The sequence below is a fragment of the Meles meles genome, chromosome 7, assembly GCF_922984935.1.
Source record: "Meles meles chromosome 7, mMelMel3.1 paternal haplotype, whole genome shotgun sequence".
Lineage (NCBI taxonomy): Eukaryota > Metazoa > Chordata > Mammalia > Carnivora > Mustelidae > Meles > Meles meles.
Window position 1 is genome coordinate 1,182,057 of NC_060072.1, and position 17,516 is coordinate 1,199,572.

Below are 17,516 nucleotides of genomic sequence, written 5' to 3' on the forward strand. Positions count from 1 at the left end.
GTATAAGGGTATAACTAGGTCATCAAACCTGTACCTTCACAGCGGTACAAGCTTACCTTCGAAAAGTGTCCAAGGGAAAAACAATGAGTCACTGAAAGAGAACGTGTAAGTCAAAGTGTAGGAAGGGGACGCGGCTCCGGGAGGGCCCGTGTGGGGCGAGGGGCTCCGGGGAGTAATGGGGTTGACCTTCTACACGGGGTTGCCGGATCCAGTCCAATTAAACACCGAAGGATTCACACCAAAAATTGTCCGTTTTCAGTTTAGAATAATTGAGCTCAGACCTTCATTTCCCGACCGCAATTAGAGAGCAGAGCAGCGGATTCCTGAGACGGTCCTCGTTAGTGACAATATAGGCAGCCGTCGGTGCGGGGGGACGCGCACCAGGTCTAATTACAGCTTCGGGCACTTTCGGACGACAGACGTGCTTCCCAGCCACACGGGAACGGGTGCAGGGTCCTGCCCTGGCTCTCCCTGGCTCTCGCTGCTCGTCAAGGAGGGACCGACACCCTGTTTATTTCTGCCGGAACATTTCCGTGTCCGGTTGTTGATTTTGAGCCATTTCCCCCAGCGACGCTAACTTAATTCTGCTTGGAGTTCAACTCTCTGAGAACAACGTGATTTGTAGACGGAAACAGTCGTAGTGACGCCGCGGATAGCGCTGAGGTGGTTTCTACCATCTCGACATTGCTGTGCACGTTGGAAAACAGATCTATTTGGTCAGCACTGCCCAGAATAAAGGTTTCCATGGAGATTTTTAAAAACGATTATATTTTTCAGTAATGTCTTCTCCCGACGTGGCGCTCGAACGCACCGCCCCGAGGTCCAGAGCCGGCCAGGCGCCCCATCGTGATTCTGCTTGAGGAGCGTGGCCACTTGCAGACGCGAGTGGGCTGGTGTGTTCTGCAGGTCACAGCAGGTCATGCGCCTCAGCGTCTGCGCCCGCACGGAGACAGCCGAGCACGCACCCCGTGTCGGACGTGGAGTCGGACACCGGACGGCTTCTCCAGCCTCAGCCTCCCTGCACAGCAGCTCGGGACCCGGGTCTCTGACCTTCCAAGGTGCTGCTGAGCCTGGCATGCGCCCTCCTGCCTCAGGGACGGGGCCAGCCCTGCGACCGCCGGCGCCCACCGAGTGTCGGCAGGACGGGAGCTTGGGCGACCTGAGATTCCCTGGTCGGGCCCTCGGGGGCCCTGCCCTGCTGCCAGGGCCTTGGCATCGGCCCTCAAGGAACACACCTGAGTCCAGCCCTGGGTTGGCAGGGGAGCCCGGAGCCGCCCACCCGCCGTCGTCCTGCAGCCTCGTGGGCATGAGAGTAAGTGCTGCTTAGAGAACGGTCTCTGGGCTTGGGGGTCACTCGTTACCCACCGTTACCACAGGAGCGGCCGACTGATGCGTTTCTCCGGCCTCGTCAGACCCCTGAGCAGAATGTGCAAGGCGTGGGCGATGAAAGGGTTGCGAGAGCAGGTAGTTTCTGAGTTAAGGTCAGTGTTCCGGGGATGGACGTCATCGTGTTCTCCACGAACAACACACGTATTAAAACGCGTTCGTCTGGGACCACAGAAACTCCAGAAGATAGTAGGACGCGTCCGTGTGGATAGTGTGGACAGGGGTGCTTCTCGGCAAGGACAGGGCTTTCGGAGCGGAGAGAGGAGCTCTGAGTCCATGTGAGATCTCCAACGTGAGGATCGCTTGCCGGACCCCATGGCAGGACTTGGAGGATGCGTGGAGATCCACACGTCCCCGCTGTCCGCTCGGGTTCCTAAAGGCGTGAGTGGGACGCCGTGGTCTGTTTTCGACACCGAGTCTTAAGTCCACACTCATCGTACTTTAGCCCAGGAAGAGCCCGACTCCCAGGTCACACGGCCGGCCACGTGACAAAGCTCTGCCATGATATGGCCCCGGGCTCGTATCCTTGGGTCCCACGTCGCCTCTGAAGTTGTCACGGAAGTGCTTCTCCGTGGGAGGGGCGGGGATGATGCGCAGGACGGTGCAGACCCTCCCCGAGGACACCGGGTCCTCCTCACGGGCTGCAGCTTGCCCTCTCAGCCCTTGCGGGGCAGTTCTCAGCTGCGTGGCTGCAACGGACCCCCGCCAGCGTCCACTCCATGCTATGGGACACGCTGGCCCCTGAGAAGCACTGCGGGGTGCCCATCTGTTGAAGGAGCAGTCCTTGTGCGGAAACACCGCTCCGTGGTGGAGCGAGGCTTGGCCCCACGGCGCTCGGCCCCACAGCGGCGCCTGGAGCAGCCGGGTCTGTTCCCTGGGGATGGGTCGGCGTGAGTCCTCCTCCCACAGGAGCGGGGAGTGGGAGCAGCCGTGACATGAAGACTGTGGTGTTCCGTGTAGAAATCGGCTCGTGGAGACTAAAGATGCCCAGGGATCCGCACGCACAAGCAGGGGCCCGAGTCCTCCGGGACTGGCGATTCCGGGTCTGGCGGTTCCTGGGGTGGCCCCGTTCACAGAGGATGGGACAGGCTTGGACCTTGCATGAGACCTGGGGCTCCTGACCTGGGCAAGCACACAGTGGGACCCTGGAGGCATCCTCCGCCCCCCAGCCTGTCACAGGAGCTCCGGGCACCCTCGTCCCAGGGCCTTGGTCGTGAGTCTTGCTTGGTTCCTCCTAACGTGGCGTTTTTCACAACAAGCTGTGACTAAGTCAGCGTCGTCATCGCTGATCGGGCTCACTCCGGAATGACCGCTTAACCCACGGCGGGGGTGGATAACGCACATGTTTTGTGACAATTTCTGAGTTAGACTGTTCTAATAACCTCGCTCAGGATACACGGAACCGGGCAAATGTGAGGAATCCGTCCAGCAGTTTGTGAAACGACAGACGGACTGTGTTCCCGGCTTTGCCCGTTCAGACAGCGAGTGTTGTTCTCGATTCCGATTCTGCTGGAAAAGGTCACATCCGTGGGGTGAAGGCCATCCTTCTGCCCTTTCTAGGGAGGCATGGTCCAAGCGTGGGGCGGCCTTCACGCAACAGAGTGCAGAGACGTGTCCGCGGGTCCTGGCCGCGAGACATCGGAGACAAGGATCCGTGGGGCCCAAAGTCCAACCTTCCATCCGTGACGCCCTTCACCCTCTGTCCATCCAAACCCCAGCCCTGCCCGGGCCCCGGGCCCCTGCGGCATAGGCAGATGGCTGCGTCGTCACTGGGGGTTTTGGTCAACGTGTCACGCCTCGTGATCTTCTGGAAACTTCCCTGACAGAGAGGTGCGTGTTTTGCCTCAAAACTACTGGGCAGCTTGGCTTAGACACGACAGAGCTTAACTTCCAGGTGTTTAACTCAACAAAGCAGCGTCCCAAACCGTCCCTGAGAACGGTGCAGATTTGCCACCAGACGAGGGAAGTCAGTCTGGGAAACAGTTGTCGAGGTCTGTTGGGCCTGACGTGCGAGGAAAGCTCGGGGGAGAGGGGGCTCGGGTGCTCAGAGAAGACCCCCGAGGCGCTCAGGGAGGCCCCTTCCCCGGGTGCTTGGGACGGACTCCTTCTGGAGGTCGGGGGCGCTTTGTGAAGAGCGGGCAGCTTCTTCTCCGTCACGTTCGTTGTTGTGTTTTAGTTTCCCACGTGACTCGTAATTTAAGGGAAGGACGCCCCGCAGGAGGCCTCTGGGAAGCCGTGGCTGCAGGGCTCCAGAGCGATGTGGCAGCTGGACCCTCGCCGTCCCCGAGGCCCAGATAAGGGGCACGGCCCCCGTGACGCACTGCCCCGACCCAGAGGAGCAGAGCCACCGCTGCCGGACGAGAAGCCCGGTAGCTGCTCAGCCGCTGGCACGGGGAGGCGGGGCAGCCCCGGGGACCGTCCCGCCATAGCCGGCAGCCCGGCGTCACACCGGCTGTGCTCCAGCACCGGCAGAGACAGAAACACGAAGACGGTCAGATAATAGCGGGGGGTTCCGCTGGGAAAGGTGAATGTGCTTCCTCTCCGTTCCTGAGTGAGCCACGAGGACGAACGACGTGGACGGAAATAATGAAATCGGGGGAGAGAGACGAGGACACCTGGGTGGGGACCGAGTTAAGAACGAGATCAAAGGCAGAACCGCGAGTCTTCCAGGCACGTCTGACTCCCGTGTAGGAAATAAGTAAAAACTAAAAATCCCTCAAATACCTTGTCTGATAAGTAACAAGGAAGCCGCACAACCTGGAGGGTTTATCTCTGAAAACCCTGAAGGCTCTTAAGAATCAAAAGAAGGGGGCATCTGGGTGGCTCAGTGGGTGAAGCCTCTGCCACCTGCTCAGGTCATGGTCTCAGTGTCCTGGGATGGAGCCCTGCATTGGGCTCTCTGCTCGGTGGGGAGCCTGCTTCCTCCTCTCTCTCTGCCTGCCTCTCTGCCTGCTTGTGATCTCTGTCTGTTGAATAAATAAATAAAATCTGTCAAATAAATAAAAATAGGAATCAAAAGGAGGGGGAGCAGTGAGATGGTCTGCCAGAAGGATGAGCAAGGAGCCCTCGTCAGTCACGTCCTCCTTCACGCGTCAGTCACCGCCCGCGCCCCCCAGGTGCCCGCGCTGGCTGTCGGCACACACGTTGCCCCTCCGCGGAGAGACTCTTGTGGGGAGACGGGAGCGGCCGGTGCAGGGGACATGTCAGTAACCAAATGTAAAACATCAGCTGTGATGGGTGCCAAGAACAGAAATCCACAGGGATATCGGGCTGGAGAGCAGGCAGGTCTCCCTGTGACACGCAGGCCTCACGTTTGTTGCACGGAGGACGGGGGGCAAGGGACGCGGGGGTCCCGGCACAGGCAAGGGAGGGCTCGATGCAAAGACCGCAAGGCACTGGTAGGGGACGGGGGCCCTCGCGGCCGGTGCGAGAGGGCGGCCCCGGGAGGGTGGTTTGCTCTCGCTCTGCGACGACTCAGGCCGTGATTTCACCAGTCCTAGGAGCGATGGACAATCACGCACCATTTTCCTGCCATTGTGTTTTGAACTCAGTAATGGCCTGGCTTTCAGCAAAGCAGCCGCCTCGCACAGGCCACCCAGATTCCCACGTTTTTCAGGGAGGAGGTTTGCAAATACGCCACGGAGGCCCCAGAAGGGCTCGTGCCATTAGCAGTTTCGCTCATATTCTGCCTGAAAACTTTATTCTAAGGCGATGCGGACAGACCCACTGTGGATCGTGAGGAGGCGGCTCTGAGACGGTTCCTCTCGGTGTCGTTCATAGTAACGGAGACGGCAAACAGCCAGACTCGCTCCAAGCCCCCGGTCCGCAACGCGGAGCACGAGCGCCTGCAGCGACGGTGCTGAGAGACGGTGACCCGTGGCGCAGAAGTACGGCCGCTCCTGCAGACGGGAAACAGTGGGTCATGATGGAGGCTCTGGAAATCACAGCGACGTTTTGTGTTGCTGCAGGAGAGAAGGGAAGAGGAAGACGCCCGGCCGCACCCACCCAGCACGACCGCGGTCAGCCCGGGCCCGTCAGCCCCGGCCAGCGGCGGCCAGCGACGGCCTGCTGCCCCTGGCTCTGTCCCCGCTCCCAGCTCGGGACCCGCCAGAGAAAGTGAACTCCGCGTTTGTCTTAGAGGACACCGGCTTCCTGTGGGGGCCTGCCCCGCCCGAAGGCTCATCAGGGTGGACGGAGCTGTCCCCCGTGCCCCCGGCCGTCCCTGTGTCCCCAGCTGTCCCTGTGTGCTGCCCCACGTGCCACCAGGAAGCTCCCTCGGTCTCGGCTTGCACATGGAGGCCGACACCCTGGTCGCCGTGAGCCTGGGCGAGCTGCCTGCTTGTTCTCACCTGGGTGGTCATGGTTTCCTTCCACGAGGCCCTTCGGAGCTGGGGCGGCTCTGTGCCCATGTGGCCAGTCAGCCCGGGCTCCCAACCCCGTCTTCGTGCTGAGCTCTCGGGCTACAAGTTCTCTGTTTGTCATTGGTCCCCGGAGTCGCCGCTGGCTGCGCAGAGTCAGGCTGTTCCTCCTCCGGCCGCGGGCTGCCAAGCTGCCAACACCAGGCTGGGGTCGTAGGGAGGGCCTCACGGGCAGAGCGCTGGCTCGGGTGCGGGCTGTGGCTCCAGCCGGCCTCCCAGACGTGCCCACCACTTGTCCTCGGGTTTTGTGTCCTGTGAGCCCCGTTCCGGTGCAGAGACCATGGTCCCTGGCAGCCAAGGCCAGGCGGGGGCCGGACACACAGGTGTGTGGGCGTCACCAACACACCTCTGCCCGCTTCTGCCCGGGACCTGCCTGCGACCCACATTCCCGCCCTGTCCCTCTAGGGCACCAAGGACAATCTGCACCTCCGTGGCCTCTCTGGGCCCCGACGCGACAGCATCGTTCCTCTGAGAGGCGCTTCAGAATTGAGGCCGCGGTTCTGTGTGTGCCCGTGTGGCTGGGCTTCTTGGAGTCCAGAGGCCTGCAAATGGGGTTCTGATCTAGAAATGACTTCACTGAAGATGTCCTCGGCTGAAGATAACAAGGGATTTTGGGAACCAAGCCCTGACGAACTGGCCCCGTTTCCCTGCTACATCATCCCAGTCCATCCCCGATGCCAGGCTCCCTCTTCCCCTCGGCCTCCACCCGCCCCCCTCACTGCCCTTGTCCGGACCCTACCTCGGGCCCAGGGACCCTCCTCCTAATCCCCCCAAAGCCAGCTGCCTCCAGGGCCCCATCCCCTCTGTGGGGCTGGTGTGCGGACGGCTGTGCAGCTCCAACCGTGGGCCTGAGCCGAGGGAGAGCCGTGCGGTCAATTTGAGGGTCAGCCTGGCTGGTCATGGCGGATTAGGGTGTTTCTGGGGGGATGAGTGTTTGGATCAGGTACTGTCCCCAGTGCACGTGGGCTCATCCCCCTGGAAGACCTGGGACGGAAGAATGAAGGGCGACAGGAGACCGGACGTGGGATTCCCCTTTGCTCCAACTTGCTGCAGACCTGCCCCGGGCTCGGGCTTTGACTGGGCTCCTGTTCGCAGCCCCTGGACTCGGCCGGGGGTCTCCACCAGCTGCCCGAGCCTCCTGCTTGCAGACGGCAGACTCGGGGAGCACTTAGCCTCCAAGACGGAGGGGGCCAGTCCTTCCTTCATAACTAGCAAAGGCCTCTGTCTGTCCGTCTGTCTACCCATCTGTCTGTTCATCCTTCTATCATCTGTCTATCTGTCCGTCTGTGTTGTCTGTCCATCTTCTATCTGTCTATCCATCTGTCCATCTGCCCGTCTGTCTATCTTTCTGTCTATCTGTCTTTATATCCATCTGTCCATCTGTCTGTCCACCTATCTAACCTTCTACTGGTCTGCGGCTGTGTTCTCGGAAGAACCCTGACACGACAGCTGTCATTAAGAGTTTCGCTAAGTCCCGGACAGATCAGCGGCGGGACAGACACTGCGCGTGGCACAGGGCGCCCTGTCCTCCATTGGTGGGTGCCCGCGTCGGCGGAACCTCGGTTGTTAAGTCCTGGATGGAAGGCGCCGCTGGGCTGACCCAGAAAAGGACGAACGGGATCTTCTTTCCATAATAAATCTGACGCCCGAACACGAGACAATGTCCCCTGAAAGCCGTGCCCCAAATGCTTCAAGCGGGCAGGAAACGGACGGGCACACGGACCTTCCCACGCTGCCCTGGGCTCTGGGAAGCCTCGTAATCCCGCACGCCCCTTGCATGCCCCCCACAAGCTCCAGGCCCCTGTCCTCTGGAGATGGCCTTCCTGGAGGCACCGTCTTCTCCTTCCAGGGGACATTTCAGATCAGCACTGCAGGCCCCTGGGAGCCCCCCAGGGTTTGGTGGGGGCTGGGCCCTCCCCCCGTCCCTCCAGGCAGGCAGGGCCGGGTGCTCCCGGGACCCTGCCGGCGAGTCTCGTCAGGGGACACTTGTTCTCTCGCCGCGGGATGGGGCGCACCTACTCCAGCCCGCGTCGCAGCTCCGGCCCTGTGACGAGCGCCGCACACCAGGTGCGTACGGTGTAGACAACACATCGCTTCTCCCGCTCCTGGAGGCCGGACACCCAAGATCTCACGTCCTCACGTCCACAGAGAACTTGCTTCCTGGGTCACGGACGGCCACCTTCTCTCCGTGTCTGACGTCTCTTCCGTTTCAGAGAAGGCCGCTGATGCCGTCCCGGCCCCCCTCAGGACCCTCACCCCTCCCGGAGGCCCTGCGTCCAAACACCCTCATGCTGGGGGTCAGAGCCCCCACGGATGAGTTTTGGGGACACTCAGCCTGCGGCTCCCCACTCCCTTCCCTTCAGAGATTTGCTAATTCTGCCTCTGCTCACTGATTCGTGGTCCCTGCTTCCGTGAGCGCTGCCAGGGGAAGGACGCCGCGGCCTTCCTCGTGAGGCTCTGCTGGAGGCAGAGTGCGGAGTTCCCTGCAGACCGCGGACAGTTCTCAGCTTTTCCATTGAGTTCCCAGGTGGCCGCACGTAGGGTTTCCAAACAATGACCGTTTTCTTTGTGTTCTTTCTTTACAGGTTCCCTGCTTGGGGCTTACCCAGGGCGTCTGGATCCAGACTCCGATTCTCTTCCTGTCTCCGTGTTCCCGGGCCAACGACGAGCCCTCCCAGTCCGAGCCCGTCTGCAGAAGGGGGCGTCACCGACCAGCGTCCTGTCTAAGGCTCTTATTGAACTACGGGAGGCCCGTGGACATGTGATGGGCAAGGTCTGTGGTCTTGGGTTTCCCTCGTTGTCAGTCTGAGGAAGGTCCCCGGAGGGACCAGTGGCCAGAGCACGGTGACATACTGAGCACGGTGACACGCTATCAGCACGGTGACATGCTGAGCGCAGGGACAGGGCCATGGTGCCACCCCCTCCCACCCCCTCTGCCGGCAAGAGCTGCTGGATTGCTCACTGGTGTGCGTCCTCCCCTGTCCCCAGGAGCCATACGCACAGGGACGGTGTCGACTTTTGTCAGCGGCTCGTCAGCAGGAGCCGCGCTGCCCTGTGGCTCTTCCCGGCTAACGTGGGGACTCCATTAGCGGGTTTTATTCATGGGAGTCTTGTGTGAATCCGCCCGGAGGGAGCGTGCAAGCAGGTTTCTGGTAAGACTGTCAAGAAGGGAGCTGTGGCGGGGGGTGACGCCAGGGCTCGGTGAGACAGGGGCACAGCCGAGGGGACCCTCTGCGCCCAGGAGTGTCCTGATGGCTCCCAGCCCTAACCCTGTGAGTTAGCTCCAGGGCCATGACCGCCGGAAAGCAGTCCTGTCCAGGGCCCAGGCCGAGGAGCTGGACAGAAACGGTTTCCTGCCTAAGCTCCGATTCCCCGTCAGACCCACCATCATCTTGTCCCGGGATGAGGTTGCGGAGCTGACCCTGGCCCGTTCCAGGACGCACCTCTGTCCCCCGAGACCGTGGGCCTCGTAAGCTGTGACGTCCGCCCAGAGCCCCAGCCCTGGACTGGAGGCCCAGGGCCTCTTCCTGGTCGCACGGTGCCTGTCGGTAGTGCTCCCGACGGGGGCTGACAGGGCTCCGCGGGGCGGTGGGCGCAGGGGTGCGGCGGGAGCAGGGGTGCGGCGGGAAGGGACCGTGATCCCCTCAAACAGAGCGAGTCTGTCCTGCTCCTTGGAGATACGGTGAGTCCTTGTGTCTGAGCGGGGTTGGGGCCGCCCTGGGGGGGCACGGCTGGGGGCAGGGCCTGGTGGGGCCGCGATTCTTTCCCGAACACACGCTTTGTCCCTCCCTCGTCTGTATGATGGAATTCGGCAAACACGCACCACGTGGAGGGGACATCCGTGGACTGCACGTGGCCGCCCCGGCTCCTGCCCAATGACACTGCGGCGTCACCAATGGCATGTCACTAGCGTCCCTTTCCTCCACGGCCCGCTGCGTGGGGACACCTGCCCCAACAGGGTCGGCCTGTCCTGTCCCCGCCGTTCCTGTTCCCCGGCCTGTGCTCGTCTGGCAGAAATCCTGCCTTAGCCAGCAGCGTCCTGACACGCCGTCGCGGGGCACCCAGGAGGCGTCCGAGAGCTTGGGGCACGGGGTGGCGAAGGGATGAGCCCTGAAGAGCAGGGCACGTGGAGACAGAGCGTGAAGCGTCGGGACATACTGACGTCCGACTCACGGCTCCTCGTGTCCGCGAGCTCACCGCTACGCGTGTTCAGGCAAGCGAGGAAGAACCGTGGGGGTTTGGGCACGGCAGTGTTCGCGGTTATGTTTGTTTTCCCCAGAACACACTTGTAAATGTGCAGGAGCTTCATCTTCCGCAGATGAACCCCGCCGTGCTCAGACGTTCCGCCCGCTGTCAGGGGACTGCGCGGGCCCTGGCCACAGTCAGTTCAGCGCGGTCCTTAGTCCCTGAAAGGAGATCACCGCGCCCTGGAACTGGGTTCCTGCCGAGTTCCCTCCTGCCCTCAGCTCACCTGCTTTGGGCAGAGTCTACAGAGAGGAGAGGCACGACCGGAACATTCTGCCCCTCGATCGTACGCCCGTCCCCCCGCTCACATCCTCTGCTCCTGGCCAGTGCCCGACCGGCCAGTGCTGGAGCAGGGGCGCGGCTGTCCAGCATCCGCAGGAGCAGCTCTGCACGCGCCTGACCCGGGAGAGCGCGCGTCCGGCTCTGCGTCTCGTGGGCGTGTCTGTGCGCCTCCCTTTGTCCTCAAGTGGCAGAACCATGGCCCCGGGGCTGGACGGCAGACAAACCGGCGGTCCCTGCAGACGGACGCACAGCAGCTCTCCCTCCTCACGCCTGCGTCTGGAGCAGAGGAACCGCCCCCACGACCCTGCCCTCAACAACCTGGGAGTGAGGGTCAAACCCCAGGCAGGCCCCTGACGGGCTCCACCGGCCCTCGGCTCAGCCAGGCACGTGGCGGGTGTCCACGGCGAGCACCCGTCAGCCACAGGACTCTGCAGACTTCGTTTCTTCTTAAGCTGATTTTGCTCAGTCGCATTTCCGAGCAATTTGTCCATTTCGATTAAGTTGTGACTTTAAATTAACGTGTCGGCAGGAAGTGAGCAACATCACCTCTTGTCTGTCTGTGACATACGGAAAGGTGAAGGTTGTGGCCGTGGTGGGACGGTGACGTGGGGGGGACGGCCACGTGCGCCGGGGTGTGGCGTCCCTGGGAAGCCCGTGGCGAGTCCCAGCGAGAGCCGCCGCGGACGGTGACAATAACAGAGACGTGCGATAAGCCAGCAAGGGAGATGCGTTGGGATCGTAGACACAGGCAGTCCGTCCGGAAGGAGTCAGGAAAGAACTAGGACTGGGGAGAACACGTACCCAGGACGACAGACAGCAACTTGCAAGGTGGTAGTTGTAAGCACTGAAAGAATTCACGTTCGCACCAAGTCTGAAGGTCTACATGCTTCTGCTGAAACGCAGGCAGTCGGGTGAGCGTACAAATCCGGGCCTGACCACGCACTCTCCCGAGGACGTCACCTGGAACGAGCAGACGCGGGGTTCCCGTGGGTTCCCGTGAAAGCCGCGGACGAAGGCCGCCACGCTCGCGGGATCCACCGTGATCCTGCGAACTCCAAAGTGCACCTACCTGTGTTTGTAAAATTCATTTTCAAGTCCTACGAGAATGGACAGTTTATCCAAAAAATCGCAGTTGTCACGTTCGTCTTAGGTGGAGCTGGGCCGTGGGCCAGGTTCAGAATTTCTCGTTCCGAGGACCTGCTCACACCGGCTGCCTGTGACATCAGAGTTGCTTCTGTGCGTTCAACAGCAACATGGATCCCAGGGTTGAAGCCTGTCACCGCACAGACAGGAAGGGTGGCATTCGCGGAGACCACGCGGCGCCCTCGACGCTCACACCTGACCTGAAGCTCGAAACACGGGACCCGAACGCCCACATGGTGGAGATGAGCTAGAAGAAACCGTATTTACAGCCCGAGATTTAAAATGGCCTCTCGGTAACGGACGGAACAAGTAGGCAGGAAATCAGTCAGGACTCGAATTCCAGGGAGAGGCCTGACGTAACGGGCGTTTATCAAACAGTCCAGCCAACAACAGCAGAATTCACTGTCTTTGCAAGCGCACAGGGAGCCTTAGAGAGACCGAATTATGGGCCGTAAACGGGTCACAACATGCTTAAAAGCATTTAAGTCATACGAAGCCTGTTTGAGAATACAGTCAATTAATTATAAATCTGTAAAATAAAGATTTTGACGCCCCCCCCCCCAGTATTGGAAACTAAACAACACATTGCTTTTTCAAAGAAAAAATAAAAAGGGAAATTTAGGACATATTTTAACAGAGAGAAAACTAAAACAGGAGATCGGAGTTTGCAGTTCTTACAACAGCGAGCGCCTGGCTTGGAGGAGCGGGAGCCGTCCTTACCACTGGTCTCCCGGAAACCAAAATCGGGTCAAATTAAAGCTAAATTAAGTAGCAGACGACCAATCGTGCGCTAAGAGCAGAAGTGGATGAAGGATGAAACAGGCAACAGAGATTCAACAAAACCTACATCTGCTTTCTCGGAAAGACTTTAGAAATTGGTACATCTTCCACAAGAAACCGCGGGTCCGGAGCTCGTCACAGATGGGCGCTACCCGATGTCTGGGAGGTGGCCTGCACGCGTTCTTCCCCCGACAGGGGGACACGGGGGTCCTCCTCGCCTCGTTTTGTGGGGCCAGCATCACTGTGACACAAAACCAGAAACAAACGCACAGAGGTGTCCCAAGGAGAGGAGGCCACAGACCAGCCTTCGTGCAAAAATTGTTGGCAAAAGCTCGGGACATAGAGTTCAATAAAACATAAAAAAGAAAATTTATCAATAGTAAGTAGAATTTACCTCAGAAACACAAGGGCCTTTTAACATCTGAGACTCCCTTAATGTAACTGACCCTATCGGCATCTAAAAACTGGCAAAAATATACAATTTTCTCAATAGATGCCACAAACCAGTCCTTGACGAGTCCAATACGTCCCCATGATACAGTTTCTCAGAAATGGAAGACCAGGGAGCGTCCCCGGCTGGAAAGGGGCGTCCGCGGCAAACTGCGCCTTCGCAAGGTGTTTAGCGGTGACGGACTGAACGGTCCCCAAGGGCGGGGCCACGTCTGCGCTCGCCACCTCTGCCCGGCGTTGCGCGGAGGCTGTGACCCACAGCGAGGCAGAAGCGTCCGTAGAGCGCACTCCCCAGGTCTGAACGAGAGACGCTGTCTTTGGCCGCAGTTGGCGTGACGGTCGACTCCAGCATCCAGCGGCTTCTCCACGGCCGCTCCTGGGAGCCGGGGTGAGCTTAGCACGGCGGCCACGTACAAGAGTCACACGCCAGAGTCCGTGGCACATTGACTTGCGTGTGGTGAACAACCAGGAAACCAAACACGAGGACTGACAGCCCGGGCTGTAGCACGGGAGCGTGGAACGCTCGGGGAGAACCGTGACCGTGGACGCGGAGGCTGCAGCTGACACCGGGGACGCGATGGGGGAGACCGAGGACGAGCAGACTGGACAGAGGCGATGAGTCCGGGTCAGAGCACTCTTCTCCCGAGCCCACAGGCAGATTCAGCACAACCCGGTCAGCACCTCGCCTGGCGTTTGCACAAACTAACAGACGCCGCAGTTCCACGAGAGCACACGGTCTAGGAAAACCCAAGTGACTCGGAGCAAACGGGCAGTCAGAAGACTCACGCTGGTTTCATGACGGGGAAGCTACGGCCGCTGAGACGGTGCGGCCGCTGTTGAAGCGGGAGGACGGACGAGCGGAACAGGCCGGCAGGTCCGGAAACGAGCCCCACGTTGTCGACAGCGAAGCCGTGGAGGACGGGAACTGTCGTCCCCGTGCCAGAAGAAGCTTCAGTCTGGACTGTCACCGAGTGCAAACATGAACTCAACGTGGTCATGGCCTGCACATACAATTTAAGCTCTAAAACTCTGGAAGTTGACCTGGAAAAAATCTTTGTGACCTTGATTCGGGCAAGTCATGCATAGGTTCCAACAGGAAAAATCCATGAAGCAAAAACATCGATAGACGATACATTCATCAAAATTAAAAAGCCTTGGGACGCCCGGGTGACTCAGTGGGTTGAGCCTCTGCCTTCGGCTCAGGTCATGATCTCGGGGTCCTGGGATTAGCCCCGAATCAGGCTCTCTGCTCAGCGGGGAGCCTGCTCCCCGCCCCCGCCTGCCTCTCTGTCTATTTGTGGTCTCTGTCTGTCAAATAAATAAATAAAATCTTAAAAAAAAATTACAAAATCTTCTGGTCTTCAGAAGACTATGAACAGAACAAAAGACAAGTTACAGTCGGGGAGAAATATTTATAAAGCATAAATTTGATTCAAGGCTTGTGTCCAGAATCCATGGAGAATTCTGACTTGATAAGAAAAGCAACAACCGAGTAAACACGGACGAAACGTTCCAACAGACCATTGGCCAAAGAAGCGACGTGGTGAGAAAATGAGCGCAGGACGGAATGCTCGGCGCCACTGGCCATCGGGGACCCGAGGAGGAAACCACGTGAGGCACCACCATGCTCTACAGCTGGAGCTAAAGCTTGATGCTGTGTCCCGCGGAGGCTGAGCAGCCGGGACCCTCGCAGACTGCCGGCGGAAACCACCATTTCTGAGAATGGCGTAAGAATATCTTCAATCCTGAAATGGTCGCTTTGGTCCTTGTGTACAGGAGGTCTCCCTTGCCTGGGTCTCCATGAGGAGCAAAGACTGTTAAAAAAGTACGGTCCCTTTCTCAGCACCCCGGGAAGATACTGGCAACAGCAACTGGAGGCGGCCGGTTGAGCACAGGAGGGGACAGGGTCCCCAGCCTGGCCTCCTGGGGCCTTCTGGTCAACCCCCAGGTCAAGCTCCACCTGCTTGGGCATTACTGGGACCGAATGACATCGCTCAGGTCCTGACTTTCATGCTCGCCCTGGTGGGTCCTTGGGGTGCAGGGACCACCCTTACAGCCTCTACAGATGCATGAGTCAGGAGCTCTAGAGAAACCCTCTGGGGCATTGAGCCCCGTGACCTGGTCCTGAGTCCAGACCAGCCCATGCTCTGTTCCTTGGCGCCCTTCTTTGCAGACCCACGGGCACCCAGGGCTTGCCTTCAATGCCGCAGGTGCTTCCTGGAGCGGAGCTGCTCCCCTCCGAGTGCACCCGTGTGTTCCCTCCCGAAATGTCTGTCACCATGAAGGGTGACGCCCTCACCCCCTTCTGCGTGGGGGCGTCATCCTCCTCAAGCATGATGAAATGATGGATTAATCAGAAATTATTTTTGACTCAGACAATGCCGGCCTTACCGAGGCTCCCTTTCCAGTTTGTCTCTTCAAGGTCCTGATGAGCACGAGAGGTTTCGCAGCCCAGTAGAGACCATCAGAGCGAAGGCCATTCACACTGGGAGCGCGGTCCCTTCCTCCGTCGACCGCATTTGATCAGAGTTCACGAAGGGTTTTGGTCCATACTCGTGGAGATGTGGAATAACGAAGCAGTTAAAATTCATGACCTACACTTTCGTGCCATTATTATTGCATTAGCATGAAATTATACTTCTAGTTAGTCATAATTATGCTCATAATTATTCAATTTATCACCAGAGGTCCTCCTGGAAGTTTTATTGGAGGATTTATTAACATTAATAAATTGTTTTTCTCCATCTTCGTATTATGAATTCTTCTCATGTGTGATATGATCTATTACCCGTAAAATTAGAAAAAACCCCAAGCATTGGTGACTTCTCAGCAACACAAGGGGACCCTTGTCACTTGGTCGAGTCGGAGATTTGACTCCTGAAGGCTCTGGGGCATCGCTTCGAGCCACTTAAACTAGCCACTGCCTGAAGGTTTTGCACGGAGCAGCTCAGAGGGCACGGGACCGCGTTTTCCCAGCAGACCATCCCCATCCAGAGGATCCTAGTGACGCGGCACGGGGAGGATGGGCGGCGGGCCTGGGTGCCGCTCCGTCCGCAAACACGACACCAGGCATGGGCTCAGCCTGGCCTCTCGGTGCAGCCATCACCATCCTCCTACCTGTCCCCCATCCTCTCTGAGCTCACGCGGTGCCTCCCTGCCTTTCTAGTCCATAGGCCTCGATCACAAAGCTTTCAAGTGTTTGAGGACCCTTGGTGAGTGCCACACAGACTAATTATCCACGTCCCCCAAGGCCTGGCCCCTGGCGTGACTGTACTTGGAGACGGGACGTCCAAGGGAGTGATGGACATGCAGTGACGTCCCGAGGAGGGTCCTGGTTGGCTGCGGCTGGGGTCCTAAGAAGACCGTCCAGAGAGCTCGCTGCTTCCCACGCACGCACCACAGAGAGGCTGTGGGAACTACGGAGGCGGCTGTCTCCGACCGAGGTACCGTTGTCGTCAGAAACAGACCCTGCTGTTGCCTCGATCGGAGGTTCCTGCCTCCGGAAGGTAAACCCATTGTCCCGGCTGCCCCGTCGGTGGTATTTTGTTATGGTGGCTCAGCCAACCGGCACGGAGAGGAGCTGGCCAATGGCCCTCCTGACTGGGGACCCCTGTGCAGGGCGCTGCCCTGGTGAGCCGCACGCGCATTTCTGTTAGGAGTAGGTTCCGCTGTTATCCCCTCTCGCCGACGAGACGACAGGCTGGGAGCACGCGGCCCGGCAGCAGGGGGCAGGCCGGTTACAGTCCACGCTACCTGCGTTCCCAGCGTCCACACACAGGCTTTCTGGGCACACCCCACAAGAGCCTGACCCCCGAGATCTGGGCTGGGTCAGTCTCGTGTGTCTGGCCGACTGCTGCCTGCGCCCGTCAGAGGCACACGCTGACTCTCGAACCTGCTCGGGGCCTTGCTCCAATCCTGTCCTCCGGGATGGGCCCCTCTCTCTGGGCCCTGTGTGGGGCTGAGGGGACCCTGGGGGTCTCTCCCCACAGGACAGAAGGCACCCCGCCCGCCCCTGCACTGGGTGCCGCACGTGACGGAAGTCCATGCGAAGTCAGAGCTCAGGCTCCCGGGCGCCAAGGTGGTGTCAAACCCCGCGCTGGACACGGACCTGTGCGCGACACCGACAAGTTCCGGTCGTGGAGGACGGCGCGGCCCAGAGCGGGGGTGATCCCAGCCAGTGCGGCCGATCAGAGGCAAAGAAAAAGTGATCCGCGGGCGGAGGTGAGGGTGCGGGGCGGAGCGACCGGGCAGAGCAGACTTCTCACCCGCGCGGCCGCCTGCTGAAGGGCTCCCTTTCTGAGGACGGGAGGGGGACCCCGGCAGGGCCCCAGGGGACGTGGTGCAGCCCAGTGCTCTGGCCGATGCCCCCTCTGGGCCTGCAGTGACAGGAACGGGCAGAGCGTCCGGCCCCTGGGGTCCTGCTGGAGAAGGGGTGGCTCAGAGTGTCCCTCAGCCTGGCCCAGCCCCGACCTGGGGACGCTCCCTTGGTGGTCACATCAGAATGCCACGGTCGCGGCTGGGGAACGCATACTCCATTTTCCCGTGGGACTGGGGTCACGGCACCTTCATCCACAGAGCTGCGGGGTGAGGAGGGACTAAAAATGGTGAACATCCGTGAAGCAAAAATCCGTAACGAAGGACACCTCCTTTGCTCTGCTCTTCCTCGAGGCTGGGCTCCCGTGTGGGGAGGGGCCTCACGTGGTTTCCCCTTGTGGCAGACACCCAGCGGGTACACCGTGGTGGGCGCCATTGGCTCTGGCCTCCGGCGTGGGGCCGGCCCCGAGACCCCCGCCAGGAGCTCTCTGCAGGGTC